This window comes from Ammospiza nelsoni, chromosome 8 (genome assembly GCF_027579445.1).
Source record: "Ammospiza nelsoni isolate bAmmNel1 chromosome 8, bAmmNel1.pri, whole genome shotgun sequence".
Taxonomy (NCBI): domain Eukaryota; kingdom Metazoa; phylum Chordata; class Aves; order Passeriformes; family Passerellidae; genus Ammospiza; species Ammospiza nelsoni.
The window spans coordinates 32,657,727-32,678,193 of record NC_080640.1 but is presented as its reverse complement, the minus strand read 5'-3'; positions in this window follow the sequence as shown (position 1 = coordinate 32,678,193).

Genomic DNA, 20,467 nt, shown 5'->3' with positions numbered 1-20,467 from the left:
CTGACATACTCGGCTCGTTTACTCTTGTTCTATTTCATTTCATTCAAGGTAATTATTCTACAGACATAATGGCATCATCTCTGCTTTTAGGTAGCTGTACTTCAATTCGCAGCATCTTAGGTTTAAGTTTAACAGATTTTGATCCAGCTGTCCTATTGGTATAGGCTCAAATTACCAAATCCAAGATACTTGAATATTGTTTTGAGGCAGAAAATATCTGGGTTTGTTGGCAATCAGGTAGAGCCAGGGCTTGGCCAGAGCCCAGTCCCTCAGTGGGAGGCTCTCCCTCACATACCTTGAAAACAAATCTCTCAATAATAGCAGCTATGAGATGCCCCAAACACAGCAAACTGCTGGAGTGCTCCTGTGAGAATACCTGGGGCTGTGTGTGATTCCCACAGAGTAGGAGCAGCCTTGCCGTCAGCAGGTCACAGCCCTGTCCCATGAGGATGTAGCACAAAAGGGTCGGGAAAGACCACAGGACCTCAGCTCAGATGAGGCTTTTGAGAGAGTCCAGAGATCTCATCCTGGAACTCTGAAAACACAGGAAAACCATGAGACAGCCCTGGGTGAAGGCACAGCAACCCTGCTGGAACAAGAGAAGGGACTAAAGGCTGAGCAGGCAGTGCAGGGAACGGCTGCAGACAGCCTGTTCAAAGAGATGCATCTGCAGCTGGAGAGCAAAACAGAGAGAGCCCAAAGTGACACCATATCTTGTGGATAGTCACACAGAGATATGTCAAAGTTCATGAAAAGCCAGTTATAAATAAGGTAATGTTGTCTTATGAATAATGCCTGTTATAAAAATGACTGAATCCACCTGATGGAACCAATCTATCAGCAGTGACTGTCTCAGGAATTGGAGACAATATTCTTCCAGCATTCCTGTATCCATACAATGAAACACTGAACAGCTTACAATGGATAACAGCCATAATGTGGAACAACCACCCACTCTCCTGTGTTATCTGTGGGAGATAAACCAGAAGAGATCACAATCAATGATCCTGTCAGGCAGTGCAGCACTGACACCTGTGCAATCTGTGAGAGGATCAAGGGCCCAACAAACTGTATCTTCTTCTATCCAAAAGCAGGTGTTTATCAGTGTTTCATCACAGCTGTTTCAGTGGGATCTGTCTTATCTCTAGAACAAAATAACCACATCTTGCAATGCAAACCAACATATTTAAACGAAATTAATTTAGGACTTAAAATCAATTGCAGATTAATTCAATGTCACCTCAGTGGAATTAGAGGTACACTTAAGAGAAGTTGAAGTTAACATCTTTAATACTGAATAAAAACTGACCTTAATAAAACTGGAATAGAACATGAAATTGCTTAAAGTGAAAGAGACTGAAACTTGACCTCGTCGAAACTCAGCAACACTCAACCCTGACAGAAATCCACCTCGACATAAATGACTCTTAACAAAATTAACTCAATAGAGTAATAAAACAGAACATCACTCAGATGTGACTTTGCCTAATCTTACCAACACTAAAATCATATTCAAATAAAACAAAACCGAACTAACAATCAATATCCTTAAAAGTTCGGGGTATTACAAAATGTAACTCATTCTGATAGTATCAATACCAAAAGAAAATTAAAATGTGGACCAAGCATGGCTGGAATAACGGCCTGATGGATTTACTGGAGGGATTAGAGAAGTCAAATACATTCACCCTATGTAATTTAACATGGAGAAAACCTCATGGTAGCTGCAATTTTTAAGGAACCAAAATTTTACTAAAACCATTTAAAGAGCAATTATACCAAAAGAAACAACAATGTGAAATTTGGCAAAGTGTGCAACAAACAGGGAGCTTCTCGAGATTGTATTTAGTGTAATAGCATATGCCAAATGTTATCAGCATTTGTGTTAAAGAAATTCGATTGTGTTATGTGGCACGTGATAATAATAACGAGGCAGTGCATTTACAACCTTGAATCTCTTCAGTAACAATTCTCACAGAAATCAGAGCTCACGAAAAACACAAGACTAACTTCAAATAAGCATTTCAGCACATGTTTCCGGCATTCTAGGACACGTTCCGTGAGGCTTCAGTGCCCAGGGGCAGTCAGAGCCCTTCGGCAAATGCCGGGGGTTCGCCCCGCCGCAGGGCTGGGGAGCCACGGGGGGAGTGAGTTCGCCCGGGGCCAAGCGGAGCCGCCGGGCAAAGCCGAGCCCCGGGAGCGGGGAAAGCGCCGGCGGCAGCGAGGGCAAAGCCGAGCGGGGAGAGCCGAGCTGGGACCCGCCCGGGGCTCGGGGTGAGGCGGGGCAGCCCCGCGCCTGCCGCCACCGCAGGGGGTTTGCACTGCGCTCAGCCGGGCCCAAGGGACTCGGGTTCACATCCCGCAATCCGGGCCGGCAGCGACGGGAGGCGGCGGAACGGCGAAGGAACCGATCCCGAGAAGGCGGCGGGAACCCCGGGCAGAGCGGCCGCACTTCCGAACAGCGCTCCCGGGGCGCCCCTCCGAGCCGCGCTTGGCTGCGTTCCCGCACGTTGAATAATCCAAAGGGCAAAATCCCTCCCACACCGCAGCGGCCGTGCCCGCTGTGTCTGGCCGGCACCGGAGTGGCGTCGGCGGAGCTCGGAGGCGGCTGCAGCCCCGGTGGGACCGCGGTCGGTGCTGCCCCAGCTCGGGGCTCGCTGCGGGCCGAGGGGGCCGCGGTGAGGGCCGGGAGGTTCTGCCGAGTTCCTGGTGCCGGCTTCCCCCGTGTGCCCCCTGCGCTGGGATCGCCGCGGGAGCGGCTGCCCGCGCTCACACAATCACAGAATCTCTGGGCTGGGTTGCAAGAAACCTCCAAGATCATCGAGTCCAACCCAGCCCAAACACCTCAAGTAAACCCTGGCACCCAGGGTCACATCCAGTCTGTTTTTAAAGACATCCAGGGATGGTGACTCCACCACCTCCCCAGGCAGGGCATTTCAGTTCTTTATCACTCTTTGTATAAAAAACCTTCTTCCTAATACCCAACCTATATTTCCCTTGGTGCAGGTTAAGCCTATGTCCTCTGGTTCTGTCAGTGCTGCCTGGAGAAAGAGCCCAACCCCACCTGAGCACAGCCAGCTTTCAGGAGCTGTACAGAGTGATGGGGGCACCCCTGAGTCTCCTTTTCTCCAGGCTGAGCACCCCCAGCTCCCTCAGGGGTTCCTCACAGGCTTTGTGTTCCCAGCCCCTCTCCAGCCTCGTCGCCTCCTCTGGACGCGCTCCAGTGTCCCAACGTCCTTCCCAAGCTGAGGGGCCAGAGCTGGACACAGCACTGCAGGTGTGGCCTCACCCGGGCCAGGCACAGGGGCACAGTGACCTCCCTGCTCCTGCTGGCCACACCATTCCTGATCCAGGCCAGGAGCCCTTGGCCTTCCTGGCCACCAGGACACACTGCTGGCTCACGTTCAGCCCGCTGTCACCAGCACCCCCAGGTCCCTTTCAGCCTGGGCACTGCCCAGCCACACCGTCCCCAGCCCAGAGCATGGCAGGGGTTATTGTGGCCAAAATGCAGCACTGGGCACTTGGATTTATTAAACTTCATCTCCTTGGACTCTGCCCATCCATCCAACAGTTCCAGGTCTCTCTGCAGAGCCCTCCTGCCTTCCCACAGATGGACACAGCTCCCAGCTCAGAGTCCTCTGCAGAGTCACTAATGAAAGCCTCAATGCCCTCATCCATGGGGTCAGTGCAAACACTGAACAGAGCTGGCCCCAGCCCAGAGCCCTGAGGGACACCCCTGGTGCCTGGCCCCAGCTGGATGCAGCACCCTCAGCACCACTCTCGGGCCCATCCAGCCAGGGCTGAGCCCAGCACAGAGTGCTCCTGTGCCAGCTCTGGGCTGCAGCTTTTCCAGGAGGGAGCTGTGGCAGACACTGCCAAAGGCCTTGCTGGAGCCCAGACAGACACATGCACAGCCTTTCCTGCACCCACCAGCAGGGTCACCTGCTCATGGAAGGAGACCAGGGTGGTCACACACGCCCCAGCCCTCCTAAACCCCTGCTGGCTGCTCTGACACCCTGGCCATCCTGGAAGTGCTGCCTGCTGGAATCAATGTGAACTGCTCCATGACCTTACTGGGCACTGAGGCCAGGCTAACTGGCCTGGAACTGCCAGGATCCTCCTTCCCACCCTTGCTGTGGATGGGTGTCACACTGGCCAGCTTCCAGCCATCTGGAACCTCCCCAGTGAGCCAGGGCTGGTGGTAAATGATGGAAAGCAGCTTCCCAAGCTCACCTGCCAGCTCCCTCATCCCCCTGGGGTGGGTCCCCTCTGGGCCCACAGATTTATGAACATCCAAGCAGCTCAGCAGTTCTCTGACTGCCTCCTCCTGGATAACAGGGGGCCCATTCTGCTCCCTGACACCATCCACCAGCCCAGGAGGACACTTGTCCTGAGGACAAGCTGTGTTCCCACTGAAGGTTGTGGCAAGGAAGGCGTTGAGTATCGGTGATGAGGAGAGACAGGGAAGGCTTTGAGACACTCAAAGATTCCAATTTTAGTGTGGGATACAAATGCTTATATACTTACTCTAGGAAGATGTGTTATGTTTTACTACAGTGATTGTGTTAATCATCACATAAACAAACTTAGACATTTTAAACATCTCTTGCTTGCAGAAGTTCAATGTAATTTTCTTTTTCCTAAACCCATCTGATTCAATCTTCTTGTAATCTTGATTTAATCCTCAAATTTCTGTTTGAGGAAACAGAAGGCACCCTGCTATAAAATTTTTATGCTAACCATGTCCAAAGTCCATAGTCTTTATTGACCCAATATTGAAACAGTTGAGCATATTTGCATTTTCCTCATGTGCAGTTACTGAGTTCCCTCCCACATTCAAAAAAGAACAAAAGCTGGTCTTACACTTCATTTTACCATTAATATATTTGTAAAAACATTTTTTTATTATCCCTTCCAAAAAATGCTAAATTAAGTTCAAACTGAGCTTTAGCCTCCCTAATCTCTTTCCTGCATATCCTAGCAGCCCCCTTAAATACTTCCTGAGAAACCTGACCCTCCTTCCAAAGATGGTACCTCCTCCTTTCATTCTTAAGTTCCTTCAAAACCTCATTCCAGTCCAGGCTGGACGTTTGCCTCATGGACTTCTCTTTGGGCACACAGGGACAGTCTGTTCCTGTACCCTCAAGATCTCTGAGACCACCTTTCCTGAACTCCTTTGTTTTTAAGGGTTGCTTCCCAAAGAACTCTGAATAAGTCTCCTGAATAGGCCAAATTCTGCCCTCTGGAAGCCTAATGTACAAATTTTATTGATGTTCCTCCTGATGTCACCAAATATCAAGAATGCTACAATCCCTGGTGCTCCTGAGCCCTGGCAACACACCCAAAAATGTGGTGACTCTCAGTGGCTCCAGGAGTTCCCAGTGGGCAAAATGGGAGCGAGGGACAGGAGGCAGCTGGTGCCAGTGGGGGAAATGGCTTTGCTGGAGCTGGCAGGGACAGGAGGAGGGGGGAGAAAGTGGTGCCAAGTAACGGGGAGAGAAAGAGGGACAAGGCGGCGGGGATGGCCTTGGGGTAGGTGGGCATTTTGCTTTCCAGCTCTGTGGGAGGAAAGGAAGAACTGTCAAATCCATTTAAGAAAAGAGGGGAGAAATAGCAGGTGGTGGAAATCGCTGGCAATTGGGATTCATTTGATCTGCCTGAACTGCAAATTCTCCACCAGGCGGGAGGGCGGAGGAGGTTCCTACCCCGGAAAACCCGCGCTAAGAAAAAGGAACCCAGCCTGGAGGACCTGGAGAAGAACTTCAGCCCCCGGTAGCTGCTTCTGGGGATGTCACCAGCGGCGGGCCGCGATCCTCCCCTTTCCCCCGCGGTACACGGGGCACGGCACGGCACGGCACGCCCATCTTTTCACTGCGGGCAAAGGTCCTTTATCCTCCTTTATTGCTTTATGATCCTTTATTGCACTTCTTATGCAAAAGCCGCTCCCACCGGACTTTACATTGCGTTGGCAGCGGCCGTGACCGGGATTTTTGGCCGGGACGAGAGCGGTGGAGCCGCGTTCGGGACATTGCAGAGCGGCGGCGGCGGAGCCCAGAGCTGCGAGGTGATGGAGGAGCTCAGAGGCGGCTCCAGCCCAGGTGGGACCGCGGTCGGTGCTGCCCCAGCTCGGGGCTCGCTGCGGGCGGAGGGGGCCGCGCTGAGGGCCGGGGGGTTCTGCCGAGTTCCTGGTGCCGGCTTCCCCCGTGTGCCCCCTGCGCTGGGATCGCAGCCGAGGGAGCGGCTGCCCGCGCTCTCCTCCTTGCCCGGATGGCCGGGATGGAGCCTGTGAGAAAACGCTGCTCACTTTTCATAATTTTAGAAAGCTTAATTCAATCTCGTCAAAAATACAAGACTGAATACTTGCATCCTCTGGACTATGCTGGCAATCAAATAAAACAGGGGATTAAACAAGGAAGAAATATCAAAACAGTTGTAACACATAAAAGAAAAAATCCTAGTTTTTTCTATCATCTTATCTCTAATATATTGCCCTACCAGCTAGGTTTTAACATTGTTTTCTCATTTTGCACTGGTACCTGGGTTATTTTTCTGAGAGCTTTTGCTTTTTCCTGAAGAACATCTCTGTTGTCATCAATTTTCAGCAATCTGATATATTAAACTTTCCAAAAACACCCCCTTCTTTAGCCAATAAATAGTCCAAAGCCAACCTATTCTGATACACCACAGTTTTTGTTTGGCTTTGCTGACTTCATATTAATTCCAATGCCTGAGTAACTTTATTTGTTATAATTTCTATAATTTCTCGTAGTGTTATAATGATTCAGCATATAATTTGGGGTCAATATAGAGTTAGATTGCTGTGCTGGTTTTACTTTTTTGTTTACTAGTTGTTTTTTTACCGACCCCTGAACTGTATCTTTAAGATTAAATGTAAAACAAATCCATCTCTCTCCTTTTGGACATTCAATTCCAAATCTATTGCTATTTTTCAGAAGTTTGTTGCAATCTAATAATTTTCCCCATTTTGCTTACAGGAACTTAATTTGCATGGGTTATAACAGTGGCTGTTGACAAGGATGTGGGTGATAAAAGATGAAATTTGGTTTCTTTCTGTGTAGTGCTTTCGGTAGCATTTGTGACATGATCTTGCCAGGATCCTGAAAGGGAAAGGGCAACAAATGAGTGAAAGAAAAAGGAATAACAGGGGTCTGGTATGGCTTATACCCCCACCTTCCCTGCCTATGGGGCTGCTGCCCACAGCAGGTGTGTGTGAGCTGCTCAGTAGTGAGTACAGTGCTCAGCCCAGGCTTGCCCTCTTTTACCCTTGTCATTTCCTTTTTACTAATTTCTAGCCAATCGTTTTTGACACTCCTTAACTGTGGTTTCCCACCGTTCCTCAGGTATCTCTTATTCCACAGGCACTAATAATTCCCATCCACAAAACTAAATTATTACTTCGACACATCTCACAATGAGAGATAGATTTGGTGAAATACAACACCAATTATTCCCACAATTCAAACATTTACTTATAACCCAGCTACATGTCCAATATTGGGATGAATCAAATAAAGTTTACAGTATGGCACTGATGGAAATTGTAACTCCCCCTCTTCCCTGTACAATTCATAGGCTAAGGTCAGAATATAAGAACTCTCTGACTTAAACAGTCCTGATCCTTCTGTTTGAAGTATTCCTCCCCAAGGAGATGTTGGAGAAGTCTCAGGGTTTATTCAGGCAGTGCTTGAAACCACTGATGTAAGCTTTGCCTTATTTCTCAATTAGGTCCTGTTCTTTGTGCATTCCTTGGATCATTTGGGTCTTCCCAAACCATTACCACCCAGTCCCTGTTTGAAAGTCAACTTGGCAATAACCTGGTTTAGATGTGATAGTCCATTCCTCAGGTTTCTACACAAGTCCTTTGATTCTGCTGGCATGAATTCACCCTCTTTCCATGGTTTGGATTGCTGCTTCAGTGGTACCTGGAAAGGACTTCTTAAGAGCACAGTGATAAAAGAGATAATACTGTATTAACTTTTACTATCAGCTTTCTTCAAAACTTTCTGGGTTCAGCAAAAGGCTTTTTTATTTTCATTTATTTTTGGGTTTTTTTACAGCCATCTCTTTTTCTTGTATCTAGCTGTGCTAATAGCTCCAGAGGTAAATCCTTCTTTCTGTGAGCTATAAATAGCATTATAGACTCATTCCTCAGAACAAAAACCTCCTCTTTTTAACAGAAAGAAAGCAGAAAGAAAAAAATCTTACTTAAAAAAAAATAAACAACTTTGTGAAGTTTGGAGAGTCAGATACCTCTTCCTTGATCTTATCTTTATTGGAGTGGCCTCCGACCAGAGCAGATCCTGCCCTACCAGGAACAGGCAGAGCAGATCCTGCCCTAGCAGGGACGGGCAGAGCAGATCCTGCCCTAGCAGGAACGGGGCAGAGCAGATCCTGCCCTAGCAGGAAGGGGCAGAGCAGATCCTGCCCTAGCAGGAACGGGGCAGAGCAGATGCTGCCCTACCAGGAACTGGCAGAGCAGATCCTGCCCTAGCAGGGACGGGCAGAGCAGTTCCTGCCCTAGCAGGGACGGGGGAGGAAACTCGCAGACAGCCACGAGCATGGGGACCCTGGGGGTGTGCCTCGGGTCCCTTTCGCCCTCTCTTCTCTCTCTCTCCCCCCACTTGCCGGCCCGGGGCTGCCATCCTGGACTCAGACCCAGCAGGCTCGGAGCCCCCCTCGGCAGCTCCGCTACTGAGCCAGCCCGCTCTGAGACCCCGCCGCTCGTACGAGAGCGGCCAAACCCTTTCTAGCCTTGATAACCCAAACCTGGCGTCCCCAGGTGCTCCTGACATTCCTTTTCCTTAGTTAACATATCTTCTCTTTCCCTTCAAGGAGGGTCTGTTCTGTTAAACTTTCTCCGGATCCCAGTTCGGCACTGAGCAACTTCCTACCAGCCATGTGTTAAGACACTTCCCTGCCCTTCATGCAGAAACTGCATTCAAACTTTTGTCCTCCTCCAGCACCAAGGCATCATCACTCTGCATTCCAACATCCCAGAGTTTGCTAACCACCCCTCCCCTTCTGTTCTTCTTACTCTCTTTTCTTTTCTCTATCTTTTTCTCTTTTCTTTATTTGAAGGTACCTCAGACTGTACGAGGTGTACGCACAACTATTTTACTTCTAAAAGGAAGTTTACAGCTTTCTTGGACTAGGATTGCAGTAGCTGTTATAGCTTGAATACAAACTGGCCAGCCAAGGCTTACCGGGTGTAACATCTTTGATAAACAAACTGCTGGTCTCTTTACTCCTCCCACTCCTGAATTAGAATTCTATGAGCTACTCCATTTTCTATGTTTATGTACAAATGAAAAGGGTTTTTCTAACGAAGGTAAGCTTAACGCTGGTACTTAGACCAGTTTTAACTTCAGCTCTCCTAATTTAACATCATTTTCCATTGTTAATTTTCCATATAAAATTGTTGTTGCTCGTGTGGACCCATCAATCCATAATCTGCAATATCCCAATAATCCGAGTAGTTTTCTGATTTCTCTTTTTGAAGAGGGAGGAGGAAGTGATAAAATTCCTGCAATTCTCTTGGGGTTGAGTTTCCAGTGACTCTTACTTATTAAGTGTCCAAGATATTTACCTCTGGTTCTACAAATTTCCCTTTTGATACCCTTAATCCTTTTCCCCCAAGAGAATTCAAAAGTCATATAGTAGCTTCTCTAACTTTAACTTCAGTTTCTCCAAATAATAAAAGATAGTTTCTATTGGACTTCTTTAGTGGGAGAATAGGGGTATTATGAGAAGACATATAAGGTTCTAACATCCCATCCTTTAGAATTCCTTCTATTACTGGTTTCAAACCTTCCCACCTTTCTAAGGATATAGGATAGTGATGTATACATATGGGACAATCTTCTCTCTCAATTGTGACCTTTATGGGGGTCAATATTTAATCCTCCCCTCTCCAGCCCAAACTTCTTTGTTAATTTTTTTCTCATCCTCTTGGCCAAGTTTTAAAACTCTAGCTGCCATTTTCTCTTCTTCTGGTATAACTCCTATTTCTAGTTTTACTTGTAAGTCTCTTTTTAATAAGTTGCTACCTGCCCCTGGGAATAGTAAGATATCCCCCATCAAAATTTTAGTTTCTCCCTCAGTTACCACATCTTTAATGACAGGATCTGTGAAACTCTCTCCTTTCGTTCCTGTTACTTTTACAGTGTCTTTGTTTAGCTATAACCTTTTTGAATTTTTAAGAGGCAGATTCTTTCTGCTTGCTCTGGTTTGAAAGCAAAACCAGTGAGAGACTCCAAGTCAAAAATATAATTTATTGGGAAAAGGAAAAACCTAAACACACTGAATTAAGTAATCCTCTTTCTTCCTAAATTTTTCTAAAGGTGTGCACTACTCCAAAGGCATACCTTGAGTCAGTATATATGGTTTTCTTTTGTGCTGAACCTTCTAGTGCTCTTTTTAAAGTATATAATTCACAAGTTTGAGCTGACTAGTTCAAGGTTAAGGTTAATTTCCCTTTTTCAATAGTTTGCATGTTTTTCCTATCAACTATTGCCTGCCCTGTATTTTATCCTTTTGCAAGGATTTGTATCTCTGTTAGCTAACATAACTCCCAAAGGGTTATTTTGGGGTATCTCTGCTAGTAGGCTTTTAACTCCCTTTTTCCTTTCCTGTATTTAACTTGCTGGTTTTCTGTCCCATTTTTCAAGATCTTATCTATCCATCCCCGTCTCTGTTTTTCACTTTCTCTAGCAACCTAAATACCACCTTCTTCTAACTAAGCACACAAAAAATTAAAAACCCTTTTTCTCACACTACTTTTCAATACAATACGCCTGCCTCCAAGGAGATATAGGGAAGCTTAAAATAAACAGTCTACATTACACATACGTTCATTTCTCTACTTTCACTCACTTTTATTTCTCATTCACTTTCACACATTCTTTCACACCCTCAGGACCCAAAGCAGATCCCTTTCACCAGGGAATTGCGGGTCCCTGTGGCCCCCCTCGCCTTGGGGTTGGCCTGCGGGTCTCAGTGTCACCGGGCCTCCGGGAAGGGCCCTGGCTCTGGTCACCTCTGGTGCTGGTTCACCTGTGAGGCTGCCTGCGTGTCACTGACACTCTTTAGCCCCTCACCTGTGATGCTGTCTGTGTGTCACTCACACTTTAGCCCCTCACCTGTGATGCTGTCTGTGTGTCACTCACACTCTTTAGCCCCTCACCTGTGAGGCTGTCTGTGTGTCACTCACACTCTTTAGCCCCTCACCTGTGAGGCTGTCTGTGTGTCACTCACACTCTTTAGCCCCTCACCTGTGACACCAGGCTGTCTGTGTGTCACTTACACTCTTTAGCCCCTCACCTGTGACACCAGACTGTCTGTGTGTCTCTCACACTCTTTAGCCACGGCTCTCTCCACACTCCAGAGAGAACAATGGTCTGTTTGCAGGTCACATACATGTTCTGCCACAGCCCCCACCTACCCGGGGGACAAGGGCTGATTCTGTGTGTGACTCACTCTCACATACAACAAGACAACAATCAGGAACCTTTTACTTTCTAATCACCTGTTACAATTTCAGGCGTTACTGGCCAATCCCGGTGCTCATGGATATCCCTCAATCCAGCTGCGTGTCCCAACCCTGGATGCTCTCAGGCATATCCTCAATCCAGCAGAATTCTGCTCAACCCTGGATGCTCTTGGAATGCTAATCCCTCAACCCGCAGGTTTTAATTCTGGATGCCCTTGGGCACTCTTATCACTTTATCCAGCAGAATTTCTAGGGGCCCCTTCCTCTTGTAGGGTTTCCTAGTGGATTGGGCCAGGAAACCTTGCTCCCTACCTCCGAGGGGTCCAACCCCTCCCTGAGACCCAGTCCCAGTTACCCCGGGGGATTCTCTCACTCCTTTTATCTCTCACTTTGTCTCTTTCCTGGCCGCTTTTCTCATGAAAGGAAGGAAACGCAGCATGGGAGACTCCAGCACTCACTCGGCAGGTCTGGGACAACCAGCCCGCCTCTCATTCACACACATTCATCCCCCCGTACCTGGCCCCAGAAATACTTACCAATCCCTTTTCCTTCCCAGGTTCTTCGCGCGCACTACTAGTCTTAGGGGCGAATTACCGTGTTGTAGGGAGCCTTTTTCCCTTCTCTTTGTTTTATTGCCTCCTTTTGTCCACACATCATAACCTGCGTCTGTCGGTCACTTCAGGGGAGACAGAGCGAGGCTGCCAAACAGTGCAGGGCGCGCCTTCCCCACCCTGACTCTCCTAAAGCACCGGCAGCGAGGTGTTAGCAACACTGCTCTGCCACCAAATTGTGAAAAATACCAATCAATTGTTTTGAAAATTTTAAAAGTTTAATAGTAATAAAATGGTTATAAAAATAGTAATATAATTAAGGTAATAATAATTTGGACAATTAGGATTTAGAACAATACGAGACAATAAGAGCAAAGAGTTACAGAAGGTCTAGGTACCTTTTTCTGGGCAAAATAAGTCCGGGAAAAGCACACGTTAACAGTGGATTAACCCTTAAAAGCAACAGGCTGTTGAATATTTATGCACCTCATACACGATTCATAAATTCCATTCAAATACAAGATTCTGTCCGGTCAGTGTCAGCTTCTTCCTCTGCATACTGACAGCGTCTTAAGGATTGAGAGAGGCATGAAGAAGTTTGTTTCTTCTGATAAGGGGGGCATAAATTCTTTTTTACTGAAGGATTTAGGTGTCCTGTAGCTGCCAGCTCAGTGCAAGGCCTCTCTATAAAAAGTATCTTACACAGCATAGTTTCTATTTTAACATTATATTATAACCTAGAACTGTATTTAACACATTACTTAAGAAACTTAATAAAATACTGTTCTAACATAACACATATAATATTAATTTTAATATTAGCAAAAAGCCAATCATAAAATATGCATTTTTCACATGGCTCATCGCGGCTGCTCTCGCTAGGACGGAGGCGGCTGCTCCGTGCCCGGCACCGTTCCCGCCCGTGCGGCACCGGGCTCGGGGCCGCTGCTCGGGCGGGAGGTGTCCGTGCCCGGCTCGGGGCTGGCACGGCACGAACTTGAACCCAGTGCCTCAGAGCCCAAAGCGCTGCAGGCGCCGGGTGCGGGCACAAAGCGGCGCATCCTGGCTGCTCCGGGGCCGAGGCTTCTCGGCGCTGCGCTCTGTGCCGGGAGCCGCTCCGTGTGCCCAGGCAGGAGCCGAGGCGGCCGTGCCGGCGCTCGGTGTGCCCGGGCTCCGAGGCGCCGGGGCAGGGAATCATGCGGGGCACAATGGTGAGCAGCCCGGGGCTGCTGCTTCTCGCCCCTCGGCAGGCGGACTCCGAGCCGCAGCTGCCCCGGGCCAGCAGCAGCCGGCAGCTCGCAGGCGCTCTCAGCGCCCGGCCCGGCACGGAGCTGGGCTGCAGCGGCTGCAGAGCCACAGGGGCCGCGGCTGCGGCCACCGCAGAGCTCCCGGAGGCTGCGCTTGTCTCCGCACCTGCTGCCGCACCTCTGGGCAGCGGCGACAGCGCAGCCACAGCTGCCACCGCCCTCCTGAGCCCCCGCACGGCCGGCACCAGCAGCGACATCTCATCGTGTCCCTTTCAGGGCGCCATCAGCGCGGCTGGAAAGCTGTTCCCGAGGCCCAGCTCCCAAAGGCTCTGCCAGCAGCAGTCCTGCTGTATCTGAAGCAGGATAGTGTTTCTTCCACAAACAGCGATTCTGGCTGTGAACTTGAAGAGAGTGAATCATGCTTCTTTCCTGGAGTTGATAAGGAGCCCCAGCATCTCCAGGAGGGACGAGCAGCTGCGGTTCCACACTTGCCTGGAGCCCAAGAAGCCTCTTGGCATAAGCAGGGGGATGCCACTTGTGAGCATGCAGTGAGTGCAGATGTGGAGAATGGATTCTGCACCAGGGATGGGAGCGTGAGGGAGCCCCTGGCTCCCCAGGACACAGCAGCAACCAACAAAGAAGACAAAAGGAACCTCAGAAGATTCCTGGGTGAGTACAGGGCCACCCTGGTGCCCTCGAGGCAGGGGCCCGTGTCCCCTTCCAAGGCCAGGGCTGGCAGGTCTGTCCCCCTTGCTTGGGTGCCAGGGATCCTCTTCCCAGTGCCTGGAAGAGGCCTCGTGCTCTGCTGGGCCCCATCCGTGGCTGGAAGCAAGAGCCCCAGCTGCCCCCAAGGCTGTGCAGTTCTCCTGCTGCAGCCTGTGCCCACAGCTGTGTCCCTGCCTGTGCCCACAGATGTGTCCCTGCCTGTGGCCAGGCTCTTGGCTCTCTGGCTGCCAGCTGAGGGAGGCCCACACTGCCTCAGGGCTCCCTGCTCTGCTCCCTGGCCGTGGGCTGAGCAGATTGCAGGGCCGGCTCTGCTTCTGGCAGCCAGCAGCTCTTTCCTGCTCCAGGTGAATGGTTCAGGTGCCATCCCGTGGGCACGGCGGTGCTGATTCTGCTGCTCCTGGTGCTGGTGCTGGCTTTGGGGGCGGCCTTGGCTGTGCTGGCAGGTAAGGGAGGGGCAGCAGCGTGGGCCCAGCCCCTCGGGGCAGAGCGGGCTCCCTGATCCCTGCACAGGGGAATCCTCAGAGCTTCTCCTCTTCCCCCTGCAGCACCACAGGTTCCAGTCACACCTGCCACTCCGCCGTCTCTTCTGGGCTGTCCCCATGACTGGATTGGCTACAATGGGGTCTGCTACTACTTCTCACGGGATTACAGCACGTGGGAGCAGGGTCAGGAACGGTGCTCCGAGCTCAATGCCTCCCTGGCCATTGCCCAGGATGAGGAGGCCATGGTGAGTGAGGGGCTGCGGGCGCTGTGGGGTGGCTGAGGGCAGCCTGGGGGCGCTCCTGGGCCGGGCTCGGTGCTCGCAGGGCCGGGGCTGCAGCCCTGGGCCGGGGCCTTGCAGGGAAGGAGCCCCGGCGTGCGGGGGCAGCCCCGGGCACGTGTCCCCCCGCGGGGCCGGGGCAGCTCCCACTCCTCTCTCCTGGGCAGGATTTGCTCTTCCGCCTCCGCGGGAACGGCGATTTCTGGCTCGGGCTGCGCAGACGGGGCGAGCGCCTGCACTGGGGGGACGGCAGCAGCTACAGCTCCCGGTGAGTGCCGGGGAGCCGGGCAGGGCCTGGGGGCACAGGGGCACAAGGGCTTCCCCTGGCAGCCAGCGCTGCCTCTGCTCCTCCCTGCAGGGTTCCTGTCCTCGGCAATTCCCAGTGTGTGTACCTGGCTGACAGAAGATTCAGGAGTGGGAACTGCTCCAACGAGCGGCCGTATGTCTGCAGCAAGGCCCAAGCTCCCCTGTAACAGGGGCTGCACAAAGGACCTTCTCCACGCTGGGCAGTGCCAGCTTCACCTCTGAGCCCAGCACAGCGCTGTCCTTCCTCAGCTGCACCCTGTGCCTTGCACTTCCTCTCAGGGTCACCTCAGTGCCTCTTCATCCCCGGTGCCAGCGCTGGGCTGGGGCTGCAAAGGAAAAGTCTCTGCAATCCATCCTGGCACCGATGCTGCCTGCAGTGAGGGCATTGCCCTCATGACACAATCAGCTCCAATGGGAAATTCAAATCCCCCTGTGGTCTTGGAATTCATCGTAAACTAGTGGCCAGAATGGGACACTTTTGGACTGTCTTCGGAAGAGGAGGAAGAATTGCTGACGCATGCTGAACAGGATTCCCACTTTTGGCATCCGGCACCTGACTGTGGGGAATGGTCTGTCTGTCTGTTCAAGTTGACTATATGATGCTTTTAGCCCCAACCGTCTTGTTCTGTTTATGCTGAATAATAAGTTTTGCGTGTTTAAAACGTCTTCCAGAGAGTGAAGAGGGGAGAGAAGAAGCGCACATTTTGTTTTCAGATACTGCTCTCACTCCTCCACATTCCTGCTCCTGAACTGTGTTTTCTGCAGATGGACAGACAATGGGATCGAGCTCTCCTTGGCTTTTAGTTAGTTTAGCTAGCTGAGGCAAGGAAGTTCCCTGGAATCTGGTTTTTTGCCTTTTTCCCTTTTTTCGCACCTGTTTGAACCTGCTCTGGCCTGAACACCCAGAAGAGCAGCAGCAGCTCACACCTGCGGCCTGCCGGGCTGGGCCTGGGGCACAACATTTCCTGCACCAGAGGGACTGATGGGAGACTCAGTGAGCTGAACTGCAACCTGGAGGAGGACTTTCTCAGTTTGTCATCTCTTTTGGAGCAGCAAGGGGTTTTATTGTTTAATAGTTTTTTTCCACTTTTCTCCAAAGAGGTATTTCCTCCCAAATTGGTTGCAGGGAGGGGCCAAATAATCTGCTTTCCTAGTGCAGCCCAAATTTGCCCTGAACCAGGACACTGTCACAAAGGATCTGATTGTCCTCCTGTGGGAGGAATCCCAGGCTGGAGCAGTGTAGGGGGATAGAACATAAGAAAATAAAGGTGGTGTAGAAAGTAATCTTGCCCCTAAGGAGTTGCAGCTGGGCCAATTAGCAAAGATTAGGAACAGGCCTGATTTTAACAGGCCACAGCTGTAACCAATGAGAAGAAGAGTGCTATAAAAGAGTGGGCTGGCAGGTTGGGAAGGGAACTGGAGTCAGTTGGCTGCTTTGTCAACAATGAAGAGTCAGTGCTCTGAAGAGCTGCCCAGGAGAAAACACCAAGAAAGTGTGAAACATCTGCGATAAGGAGACAACAGTGTGGAACCCCTGTCATAAGATGATAACAAAGTACGGCAGATTTGTCTCCCTGAGGGGGAAGCAGTGACATGATGTGCCTGTAGCCCCTGCCCCCCTGTGTCACTGTGTGGGAAGGAGAGAGGGAGGGAATTGTGGATAAAGTTCTCCCAGGAAGGAGAGAACAGTGTGGAGAAGGTGCATTTTTGGGATTTGGCAGCCTACTCACTCCCTTGCTGGGATTTCTTTCATAATACATTCAGTGGAAATTAATGGCCCCACTCCAAGTTTCTTATGCCCATGTTGGGTGAGAGATCTCTGGCTGCCTTTCTTGAGAGCCCCGAGCCTTTCCTGCTGTGTTCTGTTGCCTGCCCAGGGGCAGGAGCAGAGGCTCAGAGCGCTTTTGCTGGCCCCGGGCACCTGGCCTGGCCCAGCCCAGCCCCAGAATCCCTGCCAGCATTCCCTGCACCATTGCCCGGCCCCACGGCGGCTGCGGCTCCGCGGGCAGGCGGCTCCAGGAGTTCAGAGTGGGCAAAATGGGAGCGAGGGACAGGAGGCAGCTGGTGCCAGTGGGGGAAATGGCTTTGCTGGAGCTGGCAGGGACAGGAGGAGGAGGGAGAAAGTGGTGCCAAGTAACGGGGAGAGCAAGAGAGACAAGGTGGTGGGGATGGCCATGGGGCAGGTGGGCATTTTGCTTTCCAGCTCTCTGTGAGGAAACAAAAGAGCTGTCAAATCCATGCAGGAAAAGAGGAGCCAAGTAGCAGGTGGTGGACATCTGTGACAATTGGGATTCATTTGATCTGCCTGAACTGCAAAATCCAACACTCTCTGAGCACCACCAGCGCTGTGATGTGCCTTGCCCTGCCCCTGCCCTGGCTGCAGCAGCCGCCTATTGGGACAGGCCCTGTTCTCTGAAGGAGCTGCACCCAGGGACCATTGGGGCAGTGCTGGTTAAAAAGTAAAGCACATAAAAGGGTGGGAAGTGTGAAGGGAATAACATAGAATGGCATAAGAAAAAATGATAACAGAACTGCACCAGGAATGGCCACTGACTGCTGTCACTGACAGAGCTGCACTGAGGGACGGCCACACGTTTCTGTTCCCACACAGAAATGCTGGGACTTGCCTTCTCCTCAATAACCATCAGTGGCATTTCCAAGGCCAGCAGGTACACTCAGACATGTCCAGAATCATCATTACAGGGGGAAAACTGGGGTTGGCATCAGCTGTGACAAACATCAGGAAGAGCACAGGAGCAGAAATAGGGATTTCCCAGCTCCCTCCCAGGGAGAACAGTATCAGCACAGGGACAGAAAATGCTGATAGAACATCCTTTCCCACTGCTAGCTGTGCTCAGCTGGAGGTAGCATCCTTTAGCTTGTGCTCTTCAGTGGTTTTCCCCATGGAAATACTGCAGAGGGTCACAGAAGATTTACTAGCATGTTAAAAAGAAGCTGAAAACCCAGGAAGGATGACATTTGGGATAGGGACACAAGCAAATTCACACATCATATGACAGTTCAATATGGCTGCTGTGAGTATGCAGCATGGAGGACAGCTAGATTAAACTAGAATAGATTCCAAAACTGTTTGGCCTTATAACTGCAGGTAAGGTTAACAACCCTCACCAATTAAAAAATAAAGGAAGCCGGCTCAGAACTAATTTAGATCACCATCCCTGCAGCCACTGGGTATCACAACTCCTTGTCCCCACCAAACTACAAAGGTTTTCCTGGAAATCTCTCATTTTCTGTTTCCTACCTGCATTCAAGTGACCTGTGTGATCTCTCTGAATGAACTGAGCTTTCCCTTCACAGCAGCTCTGCTCTTCACTTGCCAGCCTCGTGCCCTTGGCAATTTCCATCTGGCAGCGTTGGCCTGCTGAAGGAGAGGCTCTGTTCCAAACATGCCCACTTTGCAGCAGTGCCCCACGATGGGATGTTCTCCTGCCTGGACTAATCCCTTTGCTTCTCAGCTCCAGCTGCAGCCCACAAACCTGGCAGCTGTTCAGGAGCCTTTGCCATGGCACGGCCCCACCCAGCTGATTGCCAGCCTGGCAGCACAGTGGGCACACATTCCCAGCCCTGGCCCTTGTTTCCATCCCGCTGCAAGGAGCCCAGTTGTTCCCCAGTGTTCCTGCAGGAACCCAGGCCCAGGGGTCTGTGGGGTTTGCAGGGGCTCTCTTGGGGGTACCTGGGGGTGTCTGTGGCATTGGGGAGGGGGTCTGAGCTCTGGGGGTGTCTCTGGGGGTCCTGCTCTGTTCCCCTCATATTTCCCATGCTTTTTCCTCGCATGTTTCGCACCCTTTTCTCTTCACCTTTCCTGCTTCTTAAATACCACGTTTTCACCATTATGCCATCTCAGTTTTTAACTCTTCCTCCCTTTTTCTGCTGCCCTTTTTTTCTCCCATTATTTGTGCTATTTTTCCCTACTTTTTTCTGTCCTTTCTCCCCCCTTTTATTGATGCCGTTTTCCCCCACTTTTTTGCCACTTTTTTCCCTCTCATTTTTTATTCTGCCCTTTTTTGCAACCTCTTCTTCTGACCTTCATTTCCTACCCTTTTCTGCAAACATTTTCCACTTGTTTTTTTCTTGCCCTTCAGTGCCACCTTTTTTTTTCCAGCCCTTCTGATAAAATCCCATCACAAAGGGTGTTCCCTGATCTATTTCAGCAAGAAAGTGGAGTTTCCCCATCCATTGATAGCCCTGAAATAATGGCCAAGGCAGGGTTCCTTTCCATTGATGCTCTCAGTATTGCAGGTGAATGGGGATTCCCCCAGGTGAAACACAGACATTAAGGGAAAATTAAGCAGTTTACTGTCCAGAATACACTTGGACAGAAATCCATTGAAAGGGAACCACACACCACTTTCCTTCCCTAATTAATTCCATCGGGCTTCCTTCACTAAAAACACTCTCAGAATTAAAAGTGGAGATGCCTGGTGTGTTACCTCAAAGCAGAGGAAGAGGCAGCATGGAAATGCTTCTTCTGCCATGGCAAACTCTGCTGGGAGCACTCCCAGAGCCTTGCAGGGCTCCCCTGGGAAGCTGCTGAACAAATGGGAAGAGTTGGGATGAGCAGAGCCCCAGAGAAATCCCAGCCCCACCGATGGAAAAGTCAGATTATCCAAGCAGCAACAGCAGCTGGAGTGTTTGCAAAAGAGCAGCTTTGTTCTGAGCCCAGCTTAGGAGTTCTCCTCATGCACTAAGGGAGCCCCTCCATCTATTTGGACCTTTTCTATAGCACAGGCCACACAGCAGTTCAATGTGATCATGTTCTTCAACTCAATTATGCTTTAAAGTATCTAAACTTGATCTAGCTACTCATCAGTAGAGAATTTTATGTATTTTCAGTGTAAATTACCTTTCCTGGTCAAACACCAACCCTTCCCAAGGTTCAAGTACCTCTGTTTTCCACCACTAACTGCTCATTAGTCTTGTCTCAATTAAAAAACCTCTGTTAACCCCATTTTTCCACCACAGATTTGTCTGAGTCTCTCACCTCTCAGCAGTCCAAATTCCTTGAAATTTAGCAGAACCTTCTTCACACTTCCCAGCTCTTGCTGTCCATCTCTAATCCCTGTCCAACCTGCCAGTGCTCTCCCTGAACTGCTGACAAAGTGAATTACACAACATCAGTGCAGGACAGCTCATTAATTGCTGAATGAAAATGAAATAAAGAGAAATTAAGAAGCTGATTTGGACCCAGCAGGACTGCATTGCTGGTGTCTGTGTATCAAGAATTTCTATCTATTTTATTGCAAATGTAACTTGTTGAAACTAAAGTAGTCATATTTAAAATAAATTTTTCATTCCAGATGCAAGCAATATGCTGCATGCCTTCCAGCCACATTTTCACTGGAAAAAC